This window comes from Schistocerca piceifrons, chromosome X, assembly GCF_021461385.2.
Source record: "Schistocerca piceifrons isolate TAMUIC-IGC-003096 chromosome X, iqSchPice1.1, whole genome shotgun sequence".
NCBI lineage: Eukaryota > Metazoa > Arthropoda > Insecta > Orthoptera > Acrididae > Schistocerca > Schistocerca piceifrons.
Window position 1 is genome coordinate 509,302,101 of NC_060149.1, and position 17,968 is coordinate 509,320,068.

A 17,968-nucleotide genomic window follows, 5' to 3' on the forward strand; every position below is an offset into this window, starting at 1 on the left:
TCTGTCTATGAGTCTCCATCCAAGATAACATGGTGAGACCTCCCTACCAAAAAAAATGTTCCCAAATGTGTGTGAAATCTTATGGGACTTAATTGCTAAGGTCATCATCACTAAGCTTACACACTACTGAACCTAAATTATCCTAAGGACAAACACACACACCCATGCCCGAGGGAGGACTCGAACCTCCGCCGGGACCAGCCTCACAGTCCATGACTGCAGCGCCTTAGACCGCTACCTCCCTACTAACAAATCCTCAAACCAGGCACAAATTTCGTTTGCTACCCCATATAATCGTGATTTCTTTTGTAAGCGTTGGTTTTCTACTGAGTTAAACGCTTTTCGTAAGTCAAGAAATACTGCACTCACCAGAGTTCCCAGATCTATGGCCTTAGGATGTCATATGACAGCAGCGCAAGTTGGTTTTCACATAAAACTTAATAAAAGATATTTTGCCTTTGCTCATTTTGAATTGCCTTCTTCTGCCGTTTCTACGGATTGTTGAAACACTAGGAACAACAGAGTACTTCGGTGCCTAACTGATCTATCTCATTCTGAATCACCCCATACTGTTCAGGATAAAAGATCTATCTTTCAAATCAAGATTTTTCTCCCTCCATTCATCATCATTGTGTACTTCCAGTCGTTGCTCTCATCGACATTTTCAGACTTTTATGGGTCAAGTAGTATCATTTTTCTCATTCAGAGACACACACAGAATGTGAACCAAATCAATAAGGTCACTTCTCGAAACCCTTTAGGTACTACTCCACAAGTTCTTTTCTATTCTAAATGTTTTATGCAATTTGATGGTGTATTTTGCGATACTGTGACTGTCGTGTAACAGGAATCTGATCAAAAACTATTCCACAGTCACTTCGAACTTGTTTTTTTTTTTTTGTTTTTCTTTACTGTCCCTCTTTCAACTCTTCTCAGACGACTTGAAATGCAGTGAAAATGGCACAACTAATTGAACAGTGTTTAATGCTGTCTACACGTAGAATTTGACGATTGATTTGGAAAATACTCTTGCAAGAAATTTTATATGTGTATGAACTCTTAACGCTGGTATGATAACATTTACGCAAAGCATAGAAGAACTGTTTGGATATTTTTATGGTTTTTACACAATGCGAATTTTGGTAATAAGATTAGTGGTTTGATATTAAAATGAGATGTTGATGCACCGAAATAGCTCATGTAACAAACCACTGAAAAGTGGCTGTAGAAAATTTTTATCAAATACTTGTAATTTTTTTATTCTTTTCTTTGATATTTTATTCTTTTCTTTGATATTAAAATGAGATATTGGTGCCCCGAAACAGCTCATGTACCAAACGACTGAAAAGGGGCTGTAGAAAATTTTTATCAAATACTTGTAATTTTTTATTCTTTTCCGGAGATGCGCTGTCAAATACTACTGCCTCAGTGTACAAGAGTGACTAACTCTGGTAAACGTTGTACATATTTTTGTCTCTCATGGCCTCTGTCATTAATATCCTTTTCTTTCCATTACAGTTTTCTTTTCTGATCATTTCCGTTAAGGACTCCCAGTGTCATTCCTTCTCGCATTTCTTCACGATTTCCTCGTGTTCCGTATTTAAGATAATAGTTTTCTCTGCTCTTCAGCCACCATCAGTAATTCCCCATTTCAAACATCTTTTTGATCCAGCTGTTTATACAATGTTTTGCCTCATACTTGCTACTCGTGCTTTTTCTGTTGTCCTAGTTTCAAATATGCTCGTCCGACTTGCATATTTCCTCTTCGGATCTATGGTATGCAGTCACTCTCCTCCACAATCTTTCTCTGTACTTTGCAAGGTTGTTCAGTCCTCTTATTTATTTTACTCTGAACTTTCTTACATTTATACGACATTCTATATTCAATTTTTTTATTGTAATTATTTTTTCCGGTATTTGCTGCTTGCATCAATTATAAAACTTACTGTTACATTAGACACATAGACAGAAGAGCCAAACTATGATGACCACCACAAAGCTGAATGCCGCCTGATAGCGTTGCGGGCGTGTGACGCAGTAAGGAGAACGGAGCAATCACAAATGCGGAATCAATTATATGAACGCGTGGTGTCTGTTTTTTCGGACATTTCCGAAAGAACAGACACCACGCATTCGTAGAATTGATTCACCTCGATGGGCTATGAATCCACCACCTTCAGTGCAAATGCACAGTCACGTTAGACCTCCTGCAGGAATCTTAAAGTAACAAGCAAGGGAGCCATGGACGAGGCCTGCGGATAGGTAGCACTAGGTGGGAATGTTGGCTGGCTGAGGGACGTAACGAGATACTCCACGCCATTGCGACAAACACTGTGTCCAAGTCGCACAATGGTTAACACAAATGTCTAGTAAGCAGGACATCCTGGTTAGAATCCCAGTCCGGAACATATTTTCACTCGTCGCTACTGACTCCACTCAAGTCCTGATGCAGCTGTCCCAGGTGGCACAGTGGTTAACACAACTCGTTAGTAAGCAGGAGATGCTGGGTTCGAATTCCGCTCTGGCACACATTTCCACTCGTCGCTGCTGACTCTGCTCAAAGTCCTCATGTAGCTGACATCGTGAATTTCTTCCCTTCCTTTCCTTCCTCCTCCCTCCCCCCCTCCTCCCTTCCCCCGCCAGTTTACATAGAATGGGGAATCATTCCAGCGATGATACGGGCCGAAAATAGAGAAATCCACTGCCATACGCGCGTTTCACAAAGGGCAGATTGCTATAGTCCAGTGCCTGTGAACGATCAAATCAGAAACAGCGGAGCTGCTCGCATGTTCGCGTTCTACGGTCGTGAGAATCTGTCGAATGTGGTTGCAGGACGGTGAAACCATAAGTAGGCGACAAGAAGTTGGACGTCCATGCCCCTTCACAGAAAGTGGAATTTGGAGACTTGCCTGCTATGTAAAGCGAGATAGGCAGTGACCTGTGACAAATATGACGACAGAGTACTATGCTGGTGCAGTCACAAGTGTTTTGGGCACACCGTTCAGTGCAGACTGTTGCACATGAGGCTCTACAGCCGACGACCTCTTCGTGTTCCCATGCTGATCCAGCGGCGTCGTTAGTTACGATTGCAATGGGTACGGAATCTCTGAGGTTGGGCCGTGGATCAATGTAAACGTGTAGCCTAGTTGGATGAATAACGTCGATTGTCGTGTCCGGATACGCAGCCATACAGGGGAACAGCTGCTCGAAGTATTCATCGAACCACAGACGCAGATCGACGGGGGACATTCACCTAGGCTTCCACGGTATCTGTAGAAATAATCGAAGGCACCAAGACAGCTGTGGACTACATGGACATTATTACTTGGTATCTTCGACGGCAGTGGTATCCTCCAGAACGGTAATTATCCGTATCAGAAGGCTCCCATTTATCTACGTATTGATCTGAAAATTTCTGCACGTCAGTGCATATATTCACGACATGGGCTGTGTTTTGTTTGGAATCAAACGTATTCAATAACCCACGTGTATAGCTGTCAACAACAGTAATTTCCACATTACTCTTCGCCCTTAAGCTTGCATTCAGTATTTACTTGTTCTGTCTCGAATTTGTTTTTCCGGTAGTGTTAGTCGTAAATCAACAGTGATACAGAGCAGCACAACAGCACGGATAAGTATAATGATGAAGAGTTGGCCGGTATACACTTCGTGTTTGAATCACTGAATGCTATGGAAGAGCGGCACAACGACGCTGTAGTCCTGCGCCGCAGCAACAAAATGGTTCAAATGGCTCTGAGCGCTATGGGACTTAACATCTATGGTCATCAGTCCCCTAGAACTTAGAACTACTTAAACCTAACTAACCTAAGGACATCACACAACACCCAGCCATCACGAGGCAGAGAAAATCCCTGACCCCGCCGGGAATCGAACCCGGGAACCCGGGCGTGGGAAGCGAGAACGCTACCGCAAGACCACGAGATGCGGGCGCGGCAACAGCAGCAGTAACTACATCGCAGTACTTTTGCATTCATATATAGGCATCTACGAGAAACCGGATCATTCTGTTTTAGTGATTGCATATTAACAGGCTTCTTCACTATTGGTTGGTTGGTTGATTTGGTTGAAGGGACCAAACAGTGAGGTCATCGGTCCCATCGGATTAGGGAAGGATGGGGAAGGAAGTCGGCCTTGCCCTTTGAAAGGAACCAGTCCGGCATTTTCCTGAAGTAATTTAGGGAAATCACGGAAAACCTAAATCTGGATGGCCGGACACGGGTTTGAACCGTCGTGCTCCAGAATGCGAGTCCATTGTGCTAACCACTGCGCCACCTCGCTCGGTTTCTTAGCTGTTGCAAAGGTATTTTCACAGAAGTAAAGGGTACTGGTGTGACAAACAGAATAGATCACGATTATATTATTACTGTGTAACGAGCCACCGGAGATCTCGGGTGCCTGATACTAAAATACTTCAGAAATATACCTGTATCACCTCCGAAATTTTGTCGATACGGTTTCTATTCACGCTGCATAATTAGTTCCAGAAACTAATTATTCTATGATTTACAGGGTGACCATTTTTGAACTGTATGAAATAAAATCGTCATAACTTCTGAGGGGTTTGTGTTAGGACATTCAAGCTGCACGGTTGGCCGCGAGGCATGATGGGAACTAGTATGCTCATGCACGGTTTGGTTTAGCGACGAAGCCCACTTTCATTTGGAAGGGTTCGTCGATAAGCAAAATTGGCGCATTTTGGGGCTGAAAACCCTCCATTCGCGATCGAGAAGTCCCTTCACCCTCAACGGGTGACTGTGTGATGTGCAATGTCCAGTCACGGAATAATCGGTGCGATATTCCTTGATGGCATGATAACTACCGAACGGTACGTGAAGGTTTTGGAAGATAATTTCATCCCCATTATCCAAAGTGACCCTGATTTGGACAAGACGTGGTTCATTCAAGACGGAGCTGGACCCCATCGAAGCAGGGCAGCGCTTGATGTCCTGGAGGAGCACTTTGGGGTTCACATTCTGGCATGGGACTCGATTCGCCGTCATATTCTCCGGATATGAATACATGAGACTCCTTTTTGTGGGGCTGTATTGAAGACAAGGTGTACAGCAGTAACCCCAAAACCATTGCTGAACTGAAAACAGCCTTGTATATACTGTTACCTTACTGTACTTCTTTGTACTCTCTCTTCGTCTGTTCTGCTATGCATATTGAGGTCACGAAAGATACTCTACAAATATTCGAGAGGAGCCGATTATAAATTCCCGTGCGGTCATCTTGATTTAGGTTTTCCGTCGTTTCCCCAAACCGCTTCATCCGAATTCCAAGATAACTCATTCACGAGGCCATGGCCGATTTCTCCTCCAACCCCCTTCAGAGCCCATAAAATGCTTCGTTTCTAATTACCTAGATGTCGACAGTGCGCTAAACTACAAGTGTACTTATTTTCCACTTCATACAATATATTGCCAGCAACCTGCTCTCTACTTTCGTACAAGCGTTTAATTGCTCCGTTACATAACAACATGAAAATTACTTCAAATAGGTACAAAGACGGCCATAAAAACTGCAAAACCACGAAGGGTAGCAAATAACCCAGGTGGGTATGAACATGGATGACAGTAACAGGAATATCATTATATGCTGCTTCAAATCTATACCAGAGTTAGTCAATCCCAGTGACTGCAGTGTGGTGTGGTGCTAGTCTCCTGGAATCCCATGACCAGATGTTTTCAAGTGGTAAGAGATATAGAAAACATCCTATTCTGGCAACCGTCGAATACCCTATTTCTCGACACAGGCCAGGACACCAACATGGGGTCTTGCCATATCCTGATGAAAGATAGCATCAGGGGTCTTCGGCCTTAACAAGTTGGAAATGTGCCGCCTGCTGTCACACAATCGTCTATGTGATCCAGAGGTGATCTTTTTGTGCACCCAACGGAACCCCATATCATCACGCTGTATACTGGGCCAGTATAAGAACAATGAAGGCAATACGACAATGTTCGTTCTCTTCAAAGTCTTATTATACGGATACGTTCATCGTAATGCTGTACGCAGATCCGGGAGTCGTTTGAAAAGACGACAAATCATCACTCCGTCTGCAGTGATGGTCTCTCTGGTCCTGCGTCAGAAGTATCCCCGAAAATGGTCTCAGTGTTCACTGGGTACCAGACGACATAGCACTGTCTTTATGAATACTTGTCTTGTTGCAAACAAACACATAAACCGAAAAAATAATGCAGTGTCTGTCCTTTCGGTCGCTAGTCGCTTGGGGCCGCTGAGATCCTGCACCACTGGCACCACTGAGCAAAATGATGTCTCTGAAGTGTAAATGTACCGTGTGAATGACTAGGGTGAATGTCTGTACAGTGTAGCGTTGTGTTTATGTTGTTGCGAATGAGCAAGGAAGGAAAGGAAGTGAAATAGCGTAACCCAGTCCCAACACAGAACCTGCTCCATTCTAACAGCATCAGGTCAGCACCTTTACGACACTGACCAATCGCCATCAACAGTTTATTTTAGCACCCCCCCCCCTCCCCTTCCAGTGACCTAGAACTAACAAGCTGGTTCCCCGAACTCAGTTATTTAAATCCCGCAGGATTCCCTCGAAAAGGATGTGGATTCACTCCATGATGCTCTGTGGAATGGTTTGCTATCCAAGCCAGCACAATGTTGTCACCCAGACTTAGATTTTCTTTAGTTTTCCTAAAATGATTAAATGACTAAGGCGAATTCTACAATGATTATTTCGAAAAGGATGCGGCCAAGTTCCTGTTCTATTAGAACTTAGGCTCAGTTCCTAAAAATCATCTCGTCGACGGAACCTTAATTTCTAATTTTCCTTTTCTCGTTATCAGGGAAAACTGTTCTTCATTTACATGTTCATCTCCTTCTGTAGCTTATTGTCATTGACCATGAATAAATGCAGATTTTTTTTTTTTTTTGCAGACACGTTACTTAATTAAAAGGTTATTTGAAAAAATTCTAAGCCTGGCGTTCTAGCTTCTAATGGCGTTAGTATAAGAAAATAAAAATACAGTGAATGAAGACGGAGACTAATCAGCGAAAAATAATAATGTAAAAGAAATAATAACTGCCTGCTCGCAAAGACCAAGAGTCTGTTAATAATAAACTAATTCATATTGTTAGTATCCTCAACATAATTTGAGAATAATGTGTACAGCGAAGAATGTTTGGTACCAACCCAATTTATCGTCTTCGGGAAGATAAAAAGATGTTGGTTTAAGGTTCATTCGACGCGCGGTCATTAGAGAAGAAGCTCTGAAAGGACAAACGTAGGAAGGAATCAGTGTTTTTCAAATGAACCGTCAAATATTTGCGATTTAAGGATAACGCGGAAAACCTACATCAGAATGGCCAGACGGGGATCTGAATGCCGCTCCTCCAAAATGCGACTCCCTTGTCTTAACCACTGCACCACCTCACTTAAAAACTACGAAGCCACACATGCCATCCTGGAAATTAACCTCATTGCTGTTCACAAGCAATTAATTTACGAAGAGATCTAGCAAGGTGACACAGAGGTTAAGACACTTATAACGTCTACTTGAGTGAAGCCTGCTTTCAGCAAGGCAGGGATAAACACTTCCCCACAAATCCTTTATGGCCCTGAAGTATTCACACGTGAAGAGTATTCATCTGCTTTTAGAGTGATTTAAGTGACTCGTATTTACCGTAAAACGATTGTATATACCTCGTTATTAATTCATAAAAGATATTTTCCTATTACTCTCAACTGCCGACGGGCCATACAGCATCCTTCAGTGGATGGGAGTCTGCCACGATTAAAGCCTTAAACCTGAGAATGAAAATCTGCGACTTGTCCTTACAATTTTAGGAGTCTTCAGTTCATGTGTAAGCTTACTCACGTTACTGCGGACTTTTTTTTTTCATTCCATTTAATGTTTGATGATGCGCTCGTGACATAAGAAGTTCGCTAAATGGAAAGATCGCAATCCTGAAATGTTTCCTGAGATTTTATATATGAAATTCTATGAATACCATTTTTTTTACAGGCGGTCATGTAGCAAGATGGAGCAATGGTTAAGGTCCTGGACTCGTATTCGGGTGGATGGGGGTTAAAATCATCATCTGGCTATCCAGATTTATATTTCCCGGATATTTCGTAAATCAATTAAGGTCGGAGTGCTGCCGATTTGTTTCCTAATTTCCATCCAAGCTTGTACATACTTGTCGTTCACTCGATATTCAGTCCTGATGTTTCTTCCTTACATTACAAGACGGTGTTCCTTTTTATATGATAATCTTCATCAGAGACCCAAGCAGAAAATTTCTGTTGCATTAAATCGCGCGTAGGACGGACTGTAAATCACATTATTCTTTACACGTCTCTGAAAACATCAGAACTACCCACTATTATTTAGAACTCCACGTAACGAAATACTGAAAACATAGATGATATGAAAAGTTGTCCGAGCCCTTGCCAGGTTGTAACTACGACATTTCAGTGTCATGTAGAAGCCCTTTCAAGCAGCCTGACATTCATGTATTCACATACCAGTATACTTATTCACCTTTAATGCCATCTATGAGCAATAATTAAAGTGCCTCTAGGGTGAACTGCGAAATAGAGAGATAGGACATAAGATTTAAAAACAGTTACCATACTGAATTTAAAAGCCTGTTTTCGAGCTAAGTTCTGTTATCTAATGAAAAAATTTGTTAAGAAATTCACGGACAAGCAAGGCAGGAAATTGAGAAGTCCCCGAAATTCCAGAATTCTTTAAATCATATCTTAAAGGCCTCTCCACAAACAACATATCCCGTCTTCGGGATTGTAAATCCCTATTAGTAAGATAGGGAATAACATTCCTAATAAGTTAAGTTTCCGCCGTTACAATAAATACACTAGAGACTGGCAGCTCCAGACAGGCACCAGGTAAAAAGTATAACTGAAACAAGCACTTATACTTTTTAAATCTCGTCTTCATAACGTTTTAATTTAGTGGTTCATTTCCACCTTGAGTGTGTAGGCTAAACTAAATGCAAGTTATTAACATCGTGTGATAAAACTAACGTGAACGACAATTAGTACATACTGTAGTAAGTGTACAGAACCGTAGTTTCTGTAGTAAGTGCGCTGAATCATAGCTTCCTCTCTCTGTTAAATTAATATTTGATCCTTTCTGTTGTCCTAATAGTTCTGTTTCGTGCTGCTATCTACGGAGCACTATATGTGTATGAATAAGCAAATGAATAAATGGATGAATGTATTTATAATAAATTTTCATGCAGCGGTGTTAAACTGGTGCTCATTTTTCACTAGCTGAGAATGATAAATTTCTAAAGACAATAATAATTTAAAGAACAGTTGCGTATTAAGACGCCGCAGAACAAGTATTTGACTAGTGTGTGTTGATGTGGAGCTACGTAGCAAGGAAATACATCCGTGAGTACGTCATACGTGAATTACAGATGTCCTCATTCAAATTCTGTAAGACACACTCTTAATATTTCCTTTGCGGTGCTGTTCTAAAACAAAAATAATTGCACTTCGGCAATAGTTACAGATGTGCCCCATTTCCAAGAATGCTTTTGAAAGGAACACACCCCAATACTTCCAGCTCCTCCAAATTGTTCGATAATAGCTATATCCTCTTAAACAATTACTCCAGTTCATGCTGCACATCTGCAGTGTTTCTGTTGCAATATGAAGCTTATGAAAATGTGATACTATTATAGATAGCACGAAGACCACAAAATACTATTGATAAACTAAGATAATTTTACTAAGATGCGCAAAGTTTTGTTTGAAAAAGCGTTCTCTTACAAACACTGTTTCCAAATGCAACAACATACAATGTATTTGATTGTATTGGATTGTATTGGATTTCGGTTCGCAGTCTCGATGAATTTTTTGAGTGACAACAATGTCTCGATTAACTGCAAATATTTATTGTAGATCTCACAAGGCCAGTTTCGGCTTTAAGCCACTATCCAATTGTTTGGGTTAAAGATATGAAAAGTATGTGAGCTTCTCTTGCGTTTATAACCAACACTACCAAGAGCCATACATGCTCAAACTCATTTTAATGGCTTATAGCTAAAACTGGGATTTACCGCAAATATATGCAGTCGGTGATGAACAAGTTGTCGTTGAAAAAATGTAATAAAGTAAATATTTCAGTGGTGATTAAGAGATAAATTTAATAACTGGGTGTTCAATTTCGTTCTCAAAACAAAAATAACCGTTTAGTTGCAATACAGATATATTTTTACTTTGTTTACGATAACGCAGGCTCTTCACACTTTTCTTAACTTCATTCATCTGAGACGTATACTTTTGTGTGAAGATTGAGTTAGGAGGTCGTTAAGTTACATTTCAGTCCATTATGAACTACATTACTGTGCAATGTTTCCGAATCATTTCTCTTTGCACTTTCGTGAAAAATAAAGAAAAAAGGAAAAAGCACTATACTTGAGCGCTGATAAATGTAGTTTGTACCAGAACACAAGACGTGCAGCTCAAACACCATAAAATTTATTGTGTAGTGAACTATTATGTCTTCGTGAAAAACATTTTAAAGAGCAGAGTAGGCCTTGCTCTGTCATCAGATCAAACTGTATCTCTAAAAGAGCAAAAACAAAAAGTGAAATAATTATACAAAGTGAACATAGCAAAAATACCGAGAAACAATCGTGAAAATGTCCATTTTCTCCAGGAAAAATCCGTTGAATTACGGAACTTTTTAAAATTGGCTTGACATTTTTCACTGAGGTGGCTTAACATTCTTCTCATGCTGTGCATATGTCCATACGAAGTATAAAGAACCGAATTTTCCCCGAGGAAGGATTCAGAAATTGGGAACGCATTTGAAAATATTTGTATAGTCTGGATGAACTGTACTGCAAAGCTGTAAGAAATCACAGTAATCTGCTATCTGGGCTGGTTCCACCCTGTGGGTAGAATTAAAGCAATAAGTGTAAAGTGCTAGTACAGATGCCTCAGCAGTCGTCGTTACCGATTTATCTAATTAAAAAAGCGTTTAAACTGCCTTCTAGATCTCTTACGTCTCAATAGTTATTCTATAAAACAAATAAATCAGTGCAAATTTTTCCATGAATATATTTCCCTTAACTAAATTTCTTGTACAAGGACGAAGAACATAATACACTGGACTTATCGACTTGCAAGAAATATTTCGTTTGGATACTGTTGCCTAAGCTTCAGATGCCATGAACAGGTAAGAGAGTATTTTTTTTTTTTTTTAGATAACTTCACTAGCCACTTTCATTAAAGCAGTCATTGCAGTGAGGAAGACTGTTCCGGAAGTCTCAATGTTATAAGGGTGCAAGCAAATTAAATCTTTACCGTGAAATAATAGCGTATTTTAAAAATTTCGTTCACACAACCACAGTAAGTTTATTGGTTGTTGTCGCCTACATGTTTTTAGATGAACAACGGACATCGTGCACATATTAGTGAAGCTCATAAACTGCGTGACCGCTACGGTCGCAGGTTCGAATCCTACCTCGGGCATGGATGTGTGTGATGTCCTTGGGTTAGTTAGGTTTAAGTAGTTCTAAGTCTAAGTGACTGATGACCTCAGATGTTAAGTCCCATAGTGCTCAGAGCCATTTGAACCATTTGAAGCTCATAAAATTCAGCATAGTTCCATGTTAAAACTATCGAATGTTAAGTAGGTAAATTTTCTAATACTTTGCTTATTTGTATAAAAGCCGTAAGTCGCACAGAAATCGAATGTCTAACCGAATCATCTTTATCCGCATAGGAGTCAAAAGTTATGCAGACTGGTTAACCTAACTCAACGCATTTATTTAATGTGAAGCAAACTGAAATCATCGTACTCTGCGTTTTGAGCCACTTCATGGAGATCCCGAGTGATGTACTGTGTTAATAGGTACTGCAATTCACCATACCAGCATTTCAACTTGCGATGCGTGTTTTCCACTACATAATTGTGTTCTGTAAGATGACGAAACATTCCACTACTTTGATGATTCCTACATTTGATTCCGCTATGAAAAAGATAAAATGAATATTTAGTTACAGTTTCCATTCAGTAGCGTATTTCGCAACGTCTACAGATTTGCTTTTCATCAAACGAAAGTTTGTAGAGTATGTCTCCTTTGAAAATACGCGTGTGTGGGGTGGGGATGCCCGGTGACGTGGTACCGTAGAGCGGAGGGGGAAGGGAGGAGCGTTTGAATGGATGTGTGTTGGCCCAGGGTGTGTTGGTACACGACAGAGAGCGGTAGTGAGAGGGAGGGGCAGCTTCAGCTGCAACGCTGGTGGATTGGGTAGTAGTCCAGTTGCACCCAGCATCATCCGAGTACGTAAGAGTCATGTTTTAGATTGCAACTGTCAAAAGTCATTAAAGCATCCTTTACAAACAAATGTGATCTAGCAGTTATGCCTTAAAAATGTAATTCATAGCAAATGTAAATTAATGCACTAAAACACACACCAACAGGTGAAGCACAATATGTACGAAATTTTTGATTATTAAGGCAGACAATGTATTAGAAAAATCAACAACAATAGCAAGTCAGAAAAAGTAGAATAGAAAAATTTACCTCAGAACATCTGTAACAAAAAATGTACCTAAAGAACTACAAAACTGGGGCATGACACTACAGTGGTAATGCCAGAATGTTTACACGCATGCGGAACCTCAACAGTCAACCATAAACTAGATAGGCTGGACGTATCACAAAGATGGTTCAAATGGCTCTGAGCACTATGAGACTCAACATCTTAGGTCATAAGTCCCCTAGAACTTAGAACTACTTAAACCTAACTAACCTAAGGACATCACACACACCCATGCCCGAGGCAGGATTCGAACCTGCGACCGTAGCAGTCCCGCGGTTCCGGACTGCAGCGCCAGAACCGCACGGCCACCGCGGCCGGCTATCACAAAGAAATGAAACAAATTAATAGCAGGAACAGGTGACTAAAGTGAGACGTGATGAGAAAATTTCAAATCTAAAGAGAGTGTTCATATAATTTTGGACATCTTTACAGAATGACTGAAAACAGATTAACGAAGCAAATATTCAAGTATTTTTGTCAAAAATGTAAGTAGGCTTAAGTCTGGATCACTGAAATTTAAAAAATGTCTGAAATAATATTCAGGAATCGTGAACTACAGAAATAGCTCAGTAAATAAAATAAATAAATGAATGACACCTACGCTGAAAAAAAATCATTATCAAACTGCACTGAAGAAAGAAAACCAGAAAATGGAGATAATATTATGTAACATGAAAAACGGTAAACAAAGAAGAGGAATTTAAATAGGTACGTTATCCGAGGAAATCTACACGAAACTCTACACCAGTACATCCATATTTTATTTTTTAGTCGAATAAATGAAACACTGCAATTACTGTAAACATACAGTCAGAATTAGATTAAACACTAAATTCGTGTCGGAAGACTATGACTAATATCAGCACAAGAAAGGATCTTTTATCTTTCCCAAGATAAAAAGCCTCACAAACTGTGCTTTGCCGAAATGGTTCATATTTAAAAACATAAGACTCAAAATGTCACAAAGTCATCAACAGAAGTCAGAAAAATTTATGAATTTATTCCAGGAATACATTTACGTCGGATGAAGAGGAATAATTTACAAGTGACAGTCCGCCGGAAGGAAATGATTGAGCTGCTTGCCCCCTTACGGAACTGGGTCGTTTTCTTGTTACGTACTGAGCAACTCTAAAAATGAAGCTGTGGTCGGTGTGAGTCGCGTAATTTTTACTCGTGGCTGCGAACTGACACACATAGGGACCAGTTTAGCAGGCTGGTGCATTACGTGGGTACATGACACAGTTTGTTAACTAAGACGAGCAGCTGTAGCCACGTTGTCCAGCTTCCATCCCAACACCAAGTTCTCATCTCAGTAGATTTTGTGTGGTCTTATATTTACTACAAAATGTCAAGAAGCCACTCTGACCGGTAAAAAGCCATACTGAATGTCAATAAACCTACAGTTTACAGAAAATAAACGTCCATTTATAAAGGTTGGATCTTCCTACAACAGGATTGTCACCCTTCAGTAAATAGTGTACTTACACAGTAAAGGAACTAATGATTAAAACTGTGATACTCACAGGTCCGACGCATAATCGGATTAAAACATTACGTGACAGTAACACTTCACTCTTTATAATTCACCAATTAATTTCACGTTTACTATTTTGGTCCTGTTGAGGCATTTCTTGTTCCGAATCATTGTCATGCATTAAGTGAAAAATGATGGCAGTACTTGTAAGAAATAGTGTCAATAAAATATCTTGCAGGGGCATTTTGCACCTCTATTTTTAACGTAAGCATGTATGCTTCCATCTGGTAGCGAAAAGGAGAAACAAGCATAGATGGATTAATAAAATGCAAAATGATTGAGGATGATATAAAAATTGTATAGAAAGAGCCTTCGCTAGCTTTGAACGGAAACTACGTATCTAGTCGCGACAGTTGGACATTGCTATGCGAAAGAGCAACTGGCATTTTGCTGCAAGTATGAAACTTAGCTCGTGACCAAGCCGCTCAAAGCAACAAAGCACATTCGTGATGGAGACGCTTGCCAAGTTGATGTTCCAAAGCTTCGCGGAAGGTGACTCATTCCTGAACAATTAACACGATTCTCTCGCAGCTTAGCAACTACTACACTCGTGTATGGTTGCCGATAAACCACTTACCGTTAGAATCCACGTTGAATAAAACATTTTGCAGCTTTAAAATTGTTCTGAGAAATAGTATGTGAGTAGGTGGTATTAACATATACTATAAGATGGGAGAAAAGAACGCAAGAACCATTAAAAAGTTATGTACATAATGTCCAAACTTAGAAACCTGGGACACAGGCTGCGGCCCTGACATAGTATAGAGCTCTATCACAGAGACTACTGCAGCGCCATCTGTTGACACAACGACCAACTCCAAAGAGGATACCAGTTTTTTGCCGTACTCACCGCACAATATACTCGCCAAACAAATGACGGTCCTGCGTAAAGTCGTGCAGCTACATGTGATGACTGATTCCGTTAACAAAGGGCGCCAAGCGAGTCTGCCATTAATGTCACTTTTCACGTACGCAGCTCGCACCTTCTCAGGGTAGTCACATAATGCACTATGACAGTCATAACTAATGCAACAGAGCACCTGGTAAAAAACAGGCCTATTTCTTAGCTTTACCTAACGCACAGCATGAAAAATGGTCATCGCTAACACAACGAACTCAAATATGACAAACACGGCGGTAGTAGTGACGTATCGTAGCCACTGCAGCAGAGGCTGTAGCATCTACCCGTACACCGGACACTCGCTGTTAATGGACCGAGTGCACGAGCGAAACTGCAGTGGAGAGGCGAGTTTACATAGCAGAGCGGGCAATGCAAGTGGAGCCGGAACCGTCAGCTAGGCAGATCCGGGAGCGCCGAAGGTCTGTCTGCCGGCACGGGTAATTCCGACAGGCTGAGACCTCGAAGCGAGACCAGCTTCGGATCCGTAACGGGCAATACGTTCACCTCTCGCGAGCTCGCAGCTAAATCAAAATTAACATTTTGGCGCCCACCGGCTGCCGATTAACGGTGCGTCGACGGCCGCGGAAGCAGGATACAGGATGCAGGCGCCGTCGGCCCTCTGTAGGCGCTCGTGCACGTGCACATGCTCGGCTTGGCTTTTGACACACCACACGTGGGCCATGGTACCACCGTCACCGGCCACTTCCTCCCCCTTCGTCTGCAGCTGTACAGTATTTTCTTCCTCCTCCCCTGTGGTCACCTCGGAGAATCCAGTGAGGTGGTACAGCCGTTAATACGTTAATGCTCAGGCGAACTGATATTCCAATGTCTAGATTACTTAAATCAATTCAGGCGAGCTAGAACTAATTTACACAATAACTCCATGGCCGATTATTTTCTGTCATCCTTGTCTAACCGCGTCAGTGGCCCGTATCTAAGTCACCGGAAGTGTTAAAATTTAACCCCCCTACTACGCTATATAACCATAAAGCCGACGACACGTGAAAGACTCAGTTGGGGGAGATTTTAAGCAACTCCACCTCCACCCAAAAAACATCGAGGGGGGAAACTGCTGCTTAGTAAGTGGTGGGCGAGGTGACCACATGTGTTGTGCGTACTGTAAGACCTTCGGTACACACACCATCAGATTATTTGACTTGTCGCTCTAACGAAGTAGGCGAGTGTCAGCAATATGTCTCGTGGTCTTATTGTGGCGCGTTTATCTTCTGCCCTTAGGTCAGACGATGGAAATGCCACTTGCTCACTTAGAGTAGCAGATTGACGGTGACCAACTTTAAACAGAACATGATTAACTTTCACACACATTTATTAAAATAATAACAAGCATAAAATTACTTAACTTGGTTCTGGATGCTATTTACAACTGACAATCTGAAGTTTCCCTGGTATTGGTACCTTAATCTTATTCTCATATATCTCTGATACTTGACAAAGTGTCTATACATTTCTCTTCATGGCTATGTACAGGAATATGATAATCTTATTAGGCGCAGACTGAAACTTGACTGCAGACTAATGCAAACTGAGTAATCAGAGGTCTGTACACTCGTTATAATACCTCGAGCGTTCAGGTATTACTGCGCGAGTGTGATCCGCGAGGAGAAAAGGTTCTACGTTAGCAGCAATCTCATTGGCTGCGTTACATATTAATACGCGGATCGGCGGAAGCAGAATTTGGTCCATCTCTAAGACAGCGCCATCTCGTAGTGCCGAGACAGACGAGCGCTGCGCCTGCGCTGTTGTGCTTAGCGGGGCGCGCTCTTTGGGAAAGATGTGTACGCGCTGACTACGCGGAACTATGAACACAACACCATCTCTTGCAGAAATGTTATAAGAGCTTTCTTTGACCTGTACCTCGAACAGCTTGTTTGGCACCGTTCCCACTGTGCAAATATGATAGCTTGGTTGGTAACAGACCCGATCCCTTTTATGATGTACATATAGAGACCGGGATCAGTGGTCATGGCCGGCCGTTGTGGCCGAAGGGCTCTAGGCGCTACAGTCTGGAGCTGCGCGACCGCTACGCTCGCAGATTCGAATCCTGCCTCGGGAATTTATGTGTGTGATGTCCTTAGGTTAGTAAGGTTTAAGTAGTTCTAAGTTCTAGGGGACTGACGACCTCAGAAGTTAAGTCCCATAGCGCTCAGAGTCATTTTTTAGAACAATTAAAGATGATACACAGCCCCCTCGAGATACACACAAAACGAGGAAGCATCTTAAGAAACAGCGCCTTATTGACAACAGACACAAAGAAAGCATAAATCCGTACACAGACAGTTGTTAATCGAAAAACAAACCACTGTTCTGACAATTCTTATATTCCGGTCAAATGGCTCTGAGCGCTACGGGACTCAACATCTGAGGTCATCAGTCCCCTAGAACTTAGAACTACTTAAACCTAACGACATCACACACATCCATGCCCGAGGCAAGATTCGAACCCGCGACCGTAGCGGATATTCTGTTCAAGAGTGAAATCAAAATACTGTATGTATGCAGAAGCAAGTAGTTTCATCATCTTAAAGTGCGTCTCTGTAGTGAGTGAGATAGAAAACAGTGGATGGATGTATGTCAGAGGTTCGAAATACATGCACTGCATTAGAGTATTAAGAGCATTGCACTCCACATGACTAATACACTACTGGCCATTAAAATTGCTACACAATAAGAAATGCAGATGATAAACGGGTATTCATTGGGCAAATATATTATACTAGAACTGACATGTGATTACATTTCCACGCAGTTTGGGTGCATAGATTCTGAGAAATCAGTACCCAGAACAACCACCTCTGGCCGTAATAACGGCCTTGATACGCCTGGGCATTGAGTCAAACAGAGCTTGGATGGTGTGTACAGGTACAGCTGCCCATGTAGCTTCAACACGATACCACAGTTCAAGAGTGGTGACTGGCGTATTGTGACGAGCCAA

At 41.5% G+C, this 17,968-nt stretch overlaps 1 long non-coding RNA gene across 1 annotated transcript in view; it reads right to left on the minus strand.

Moving 5' to 3' along the window:
- Positions 1–15,373, minus strand: part of LOC124722328 — a 296,890-nt gene extending 281,517 nt beyond the window's left edge. Inside the window, exon 1 of the long non-coding RNA XR_007006448.1 lies at positions 14,965–15,373. This is a non-coding gene — a long non-coding RNA (uncharacterized LOC124722328). The remainder of the gene's footprint in view (positions 1–14,964) is intronic.
- Positions 15,374–17,968: the final 2,595 nt, after the last annotated feature.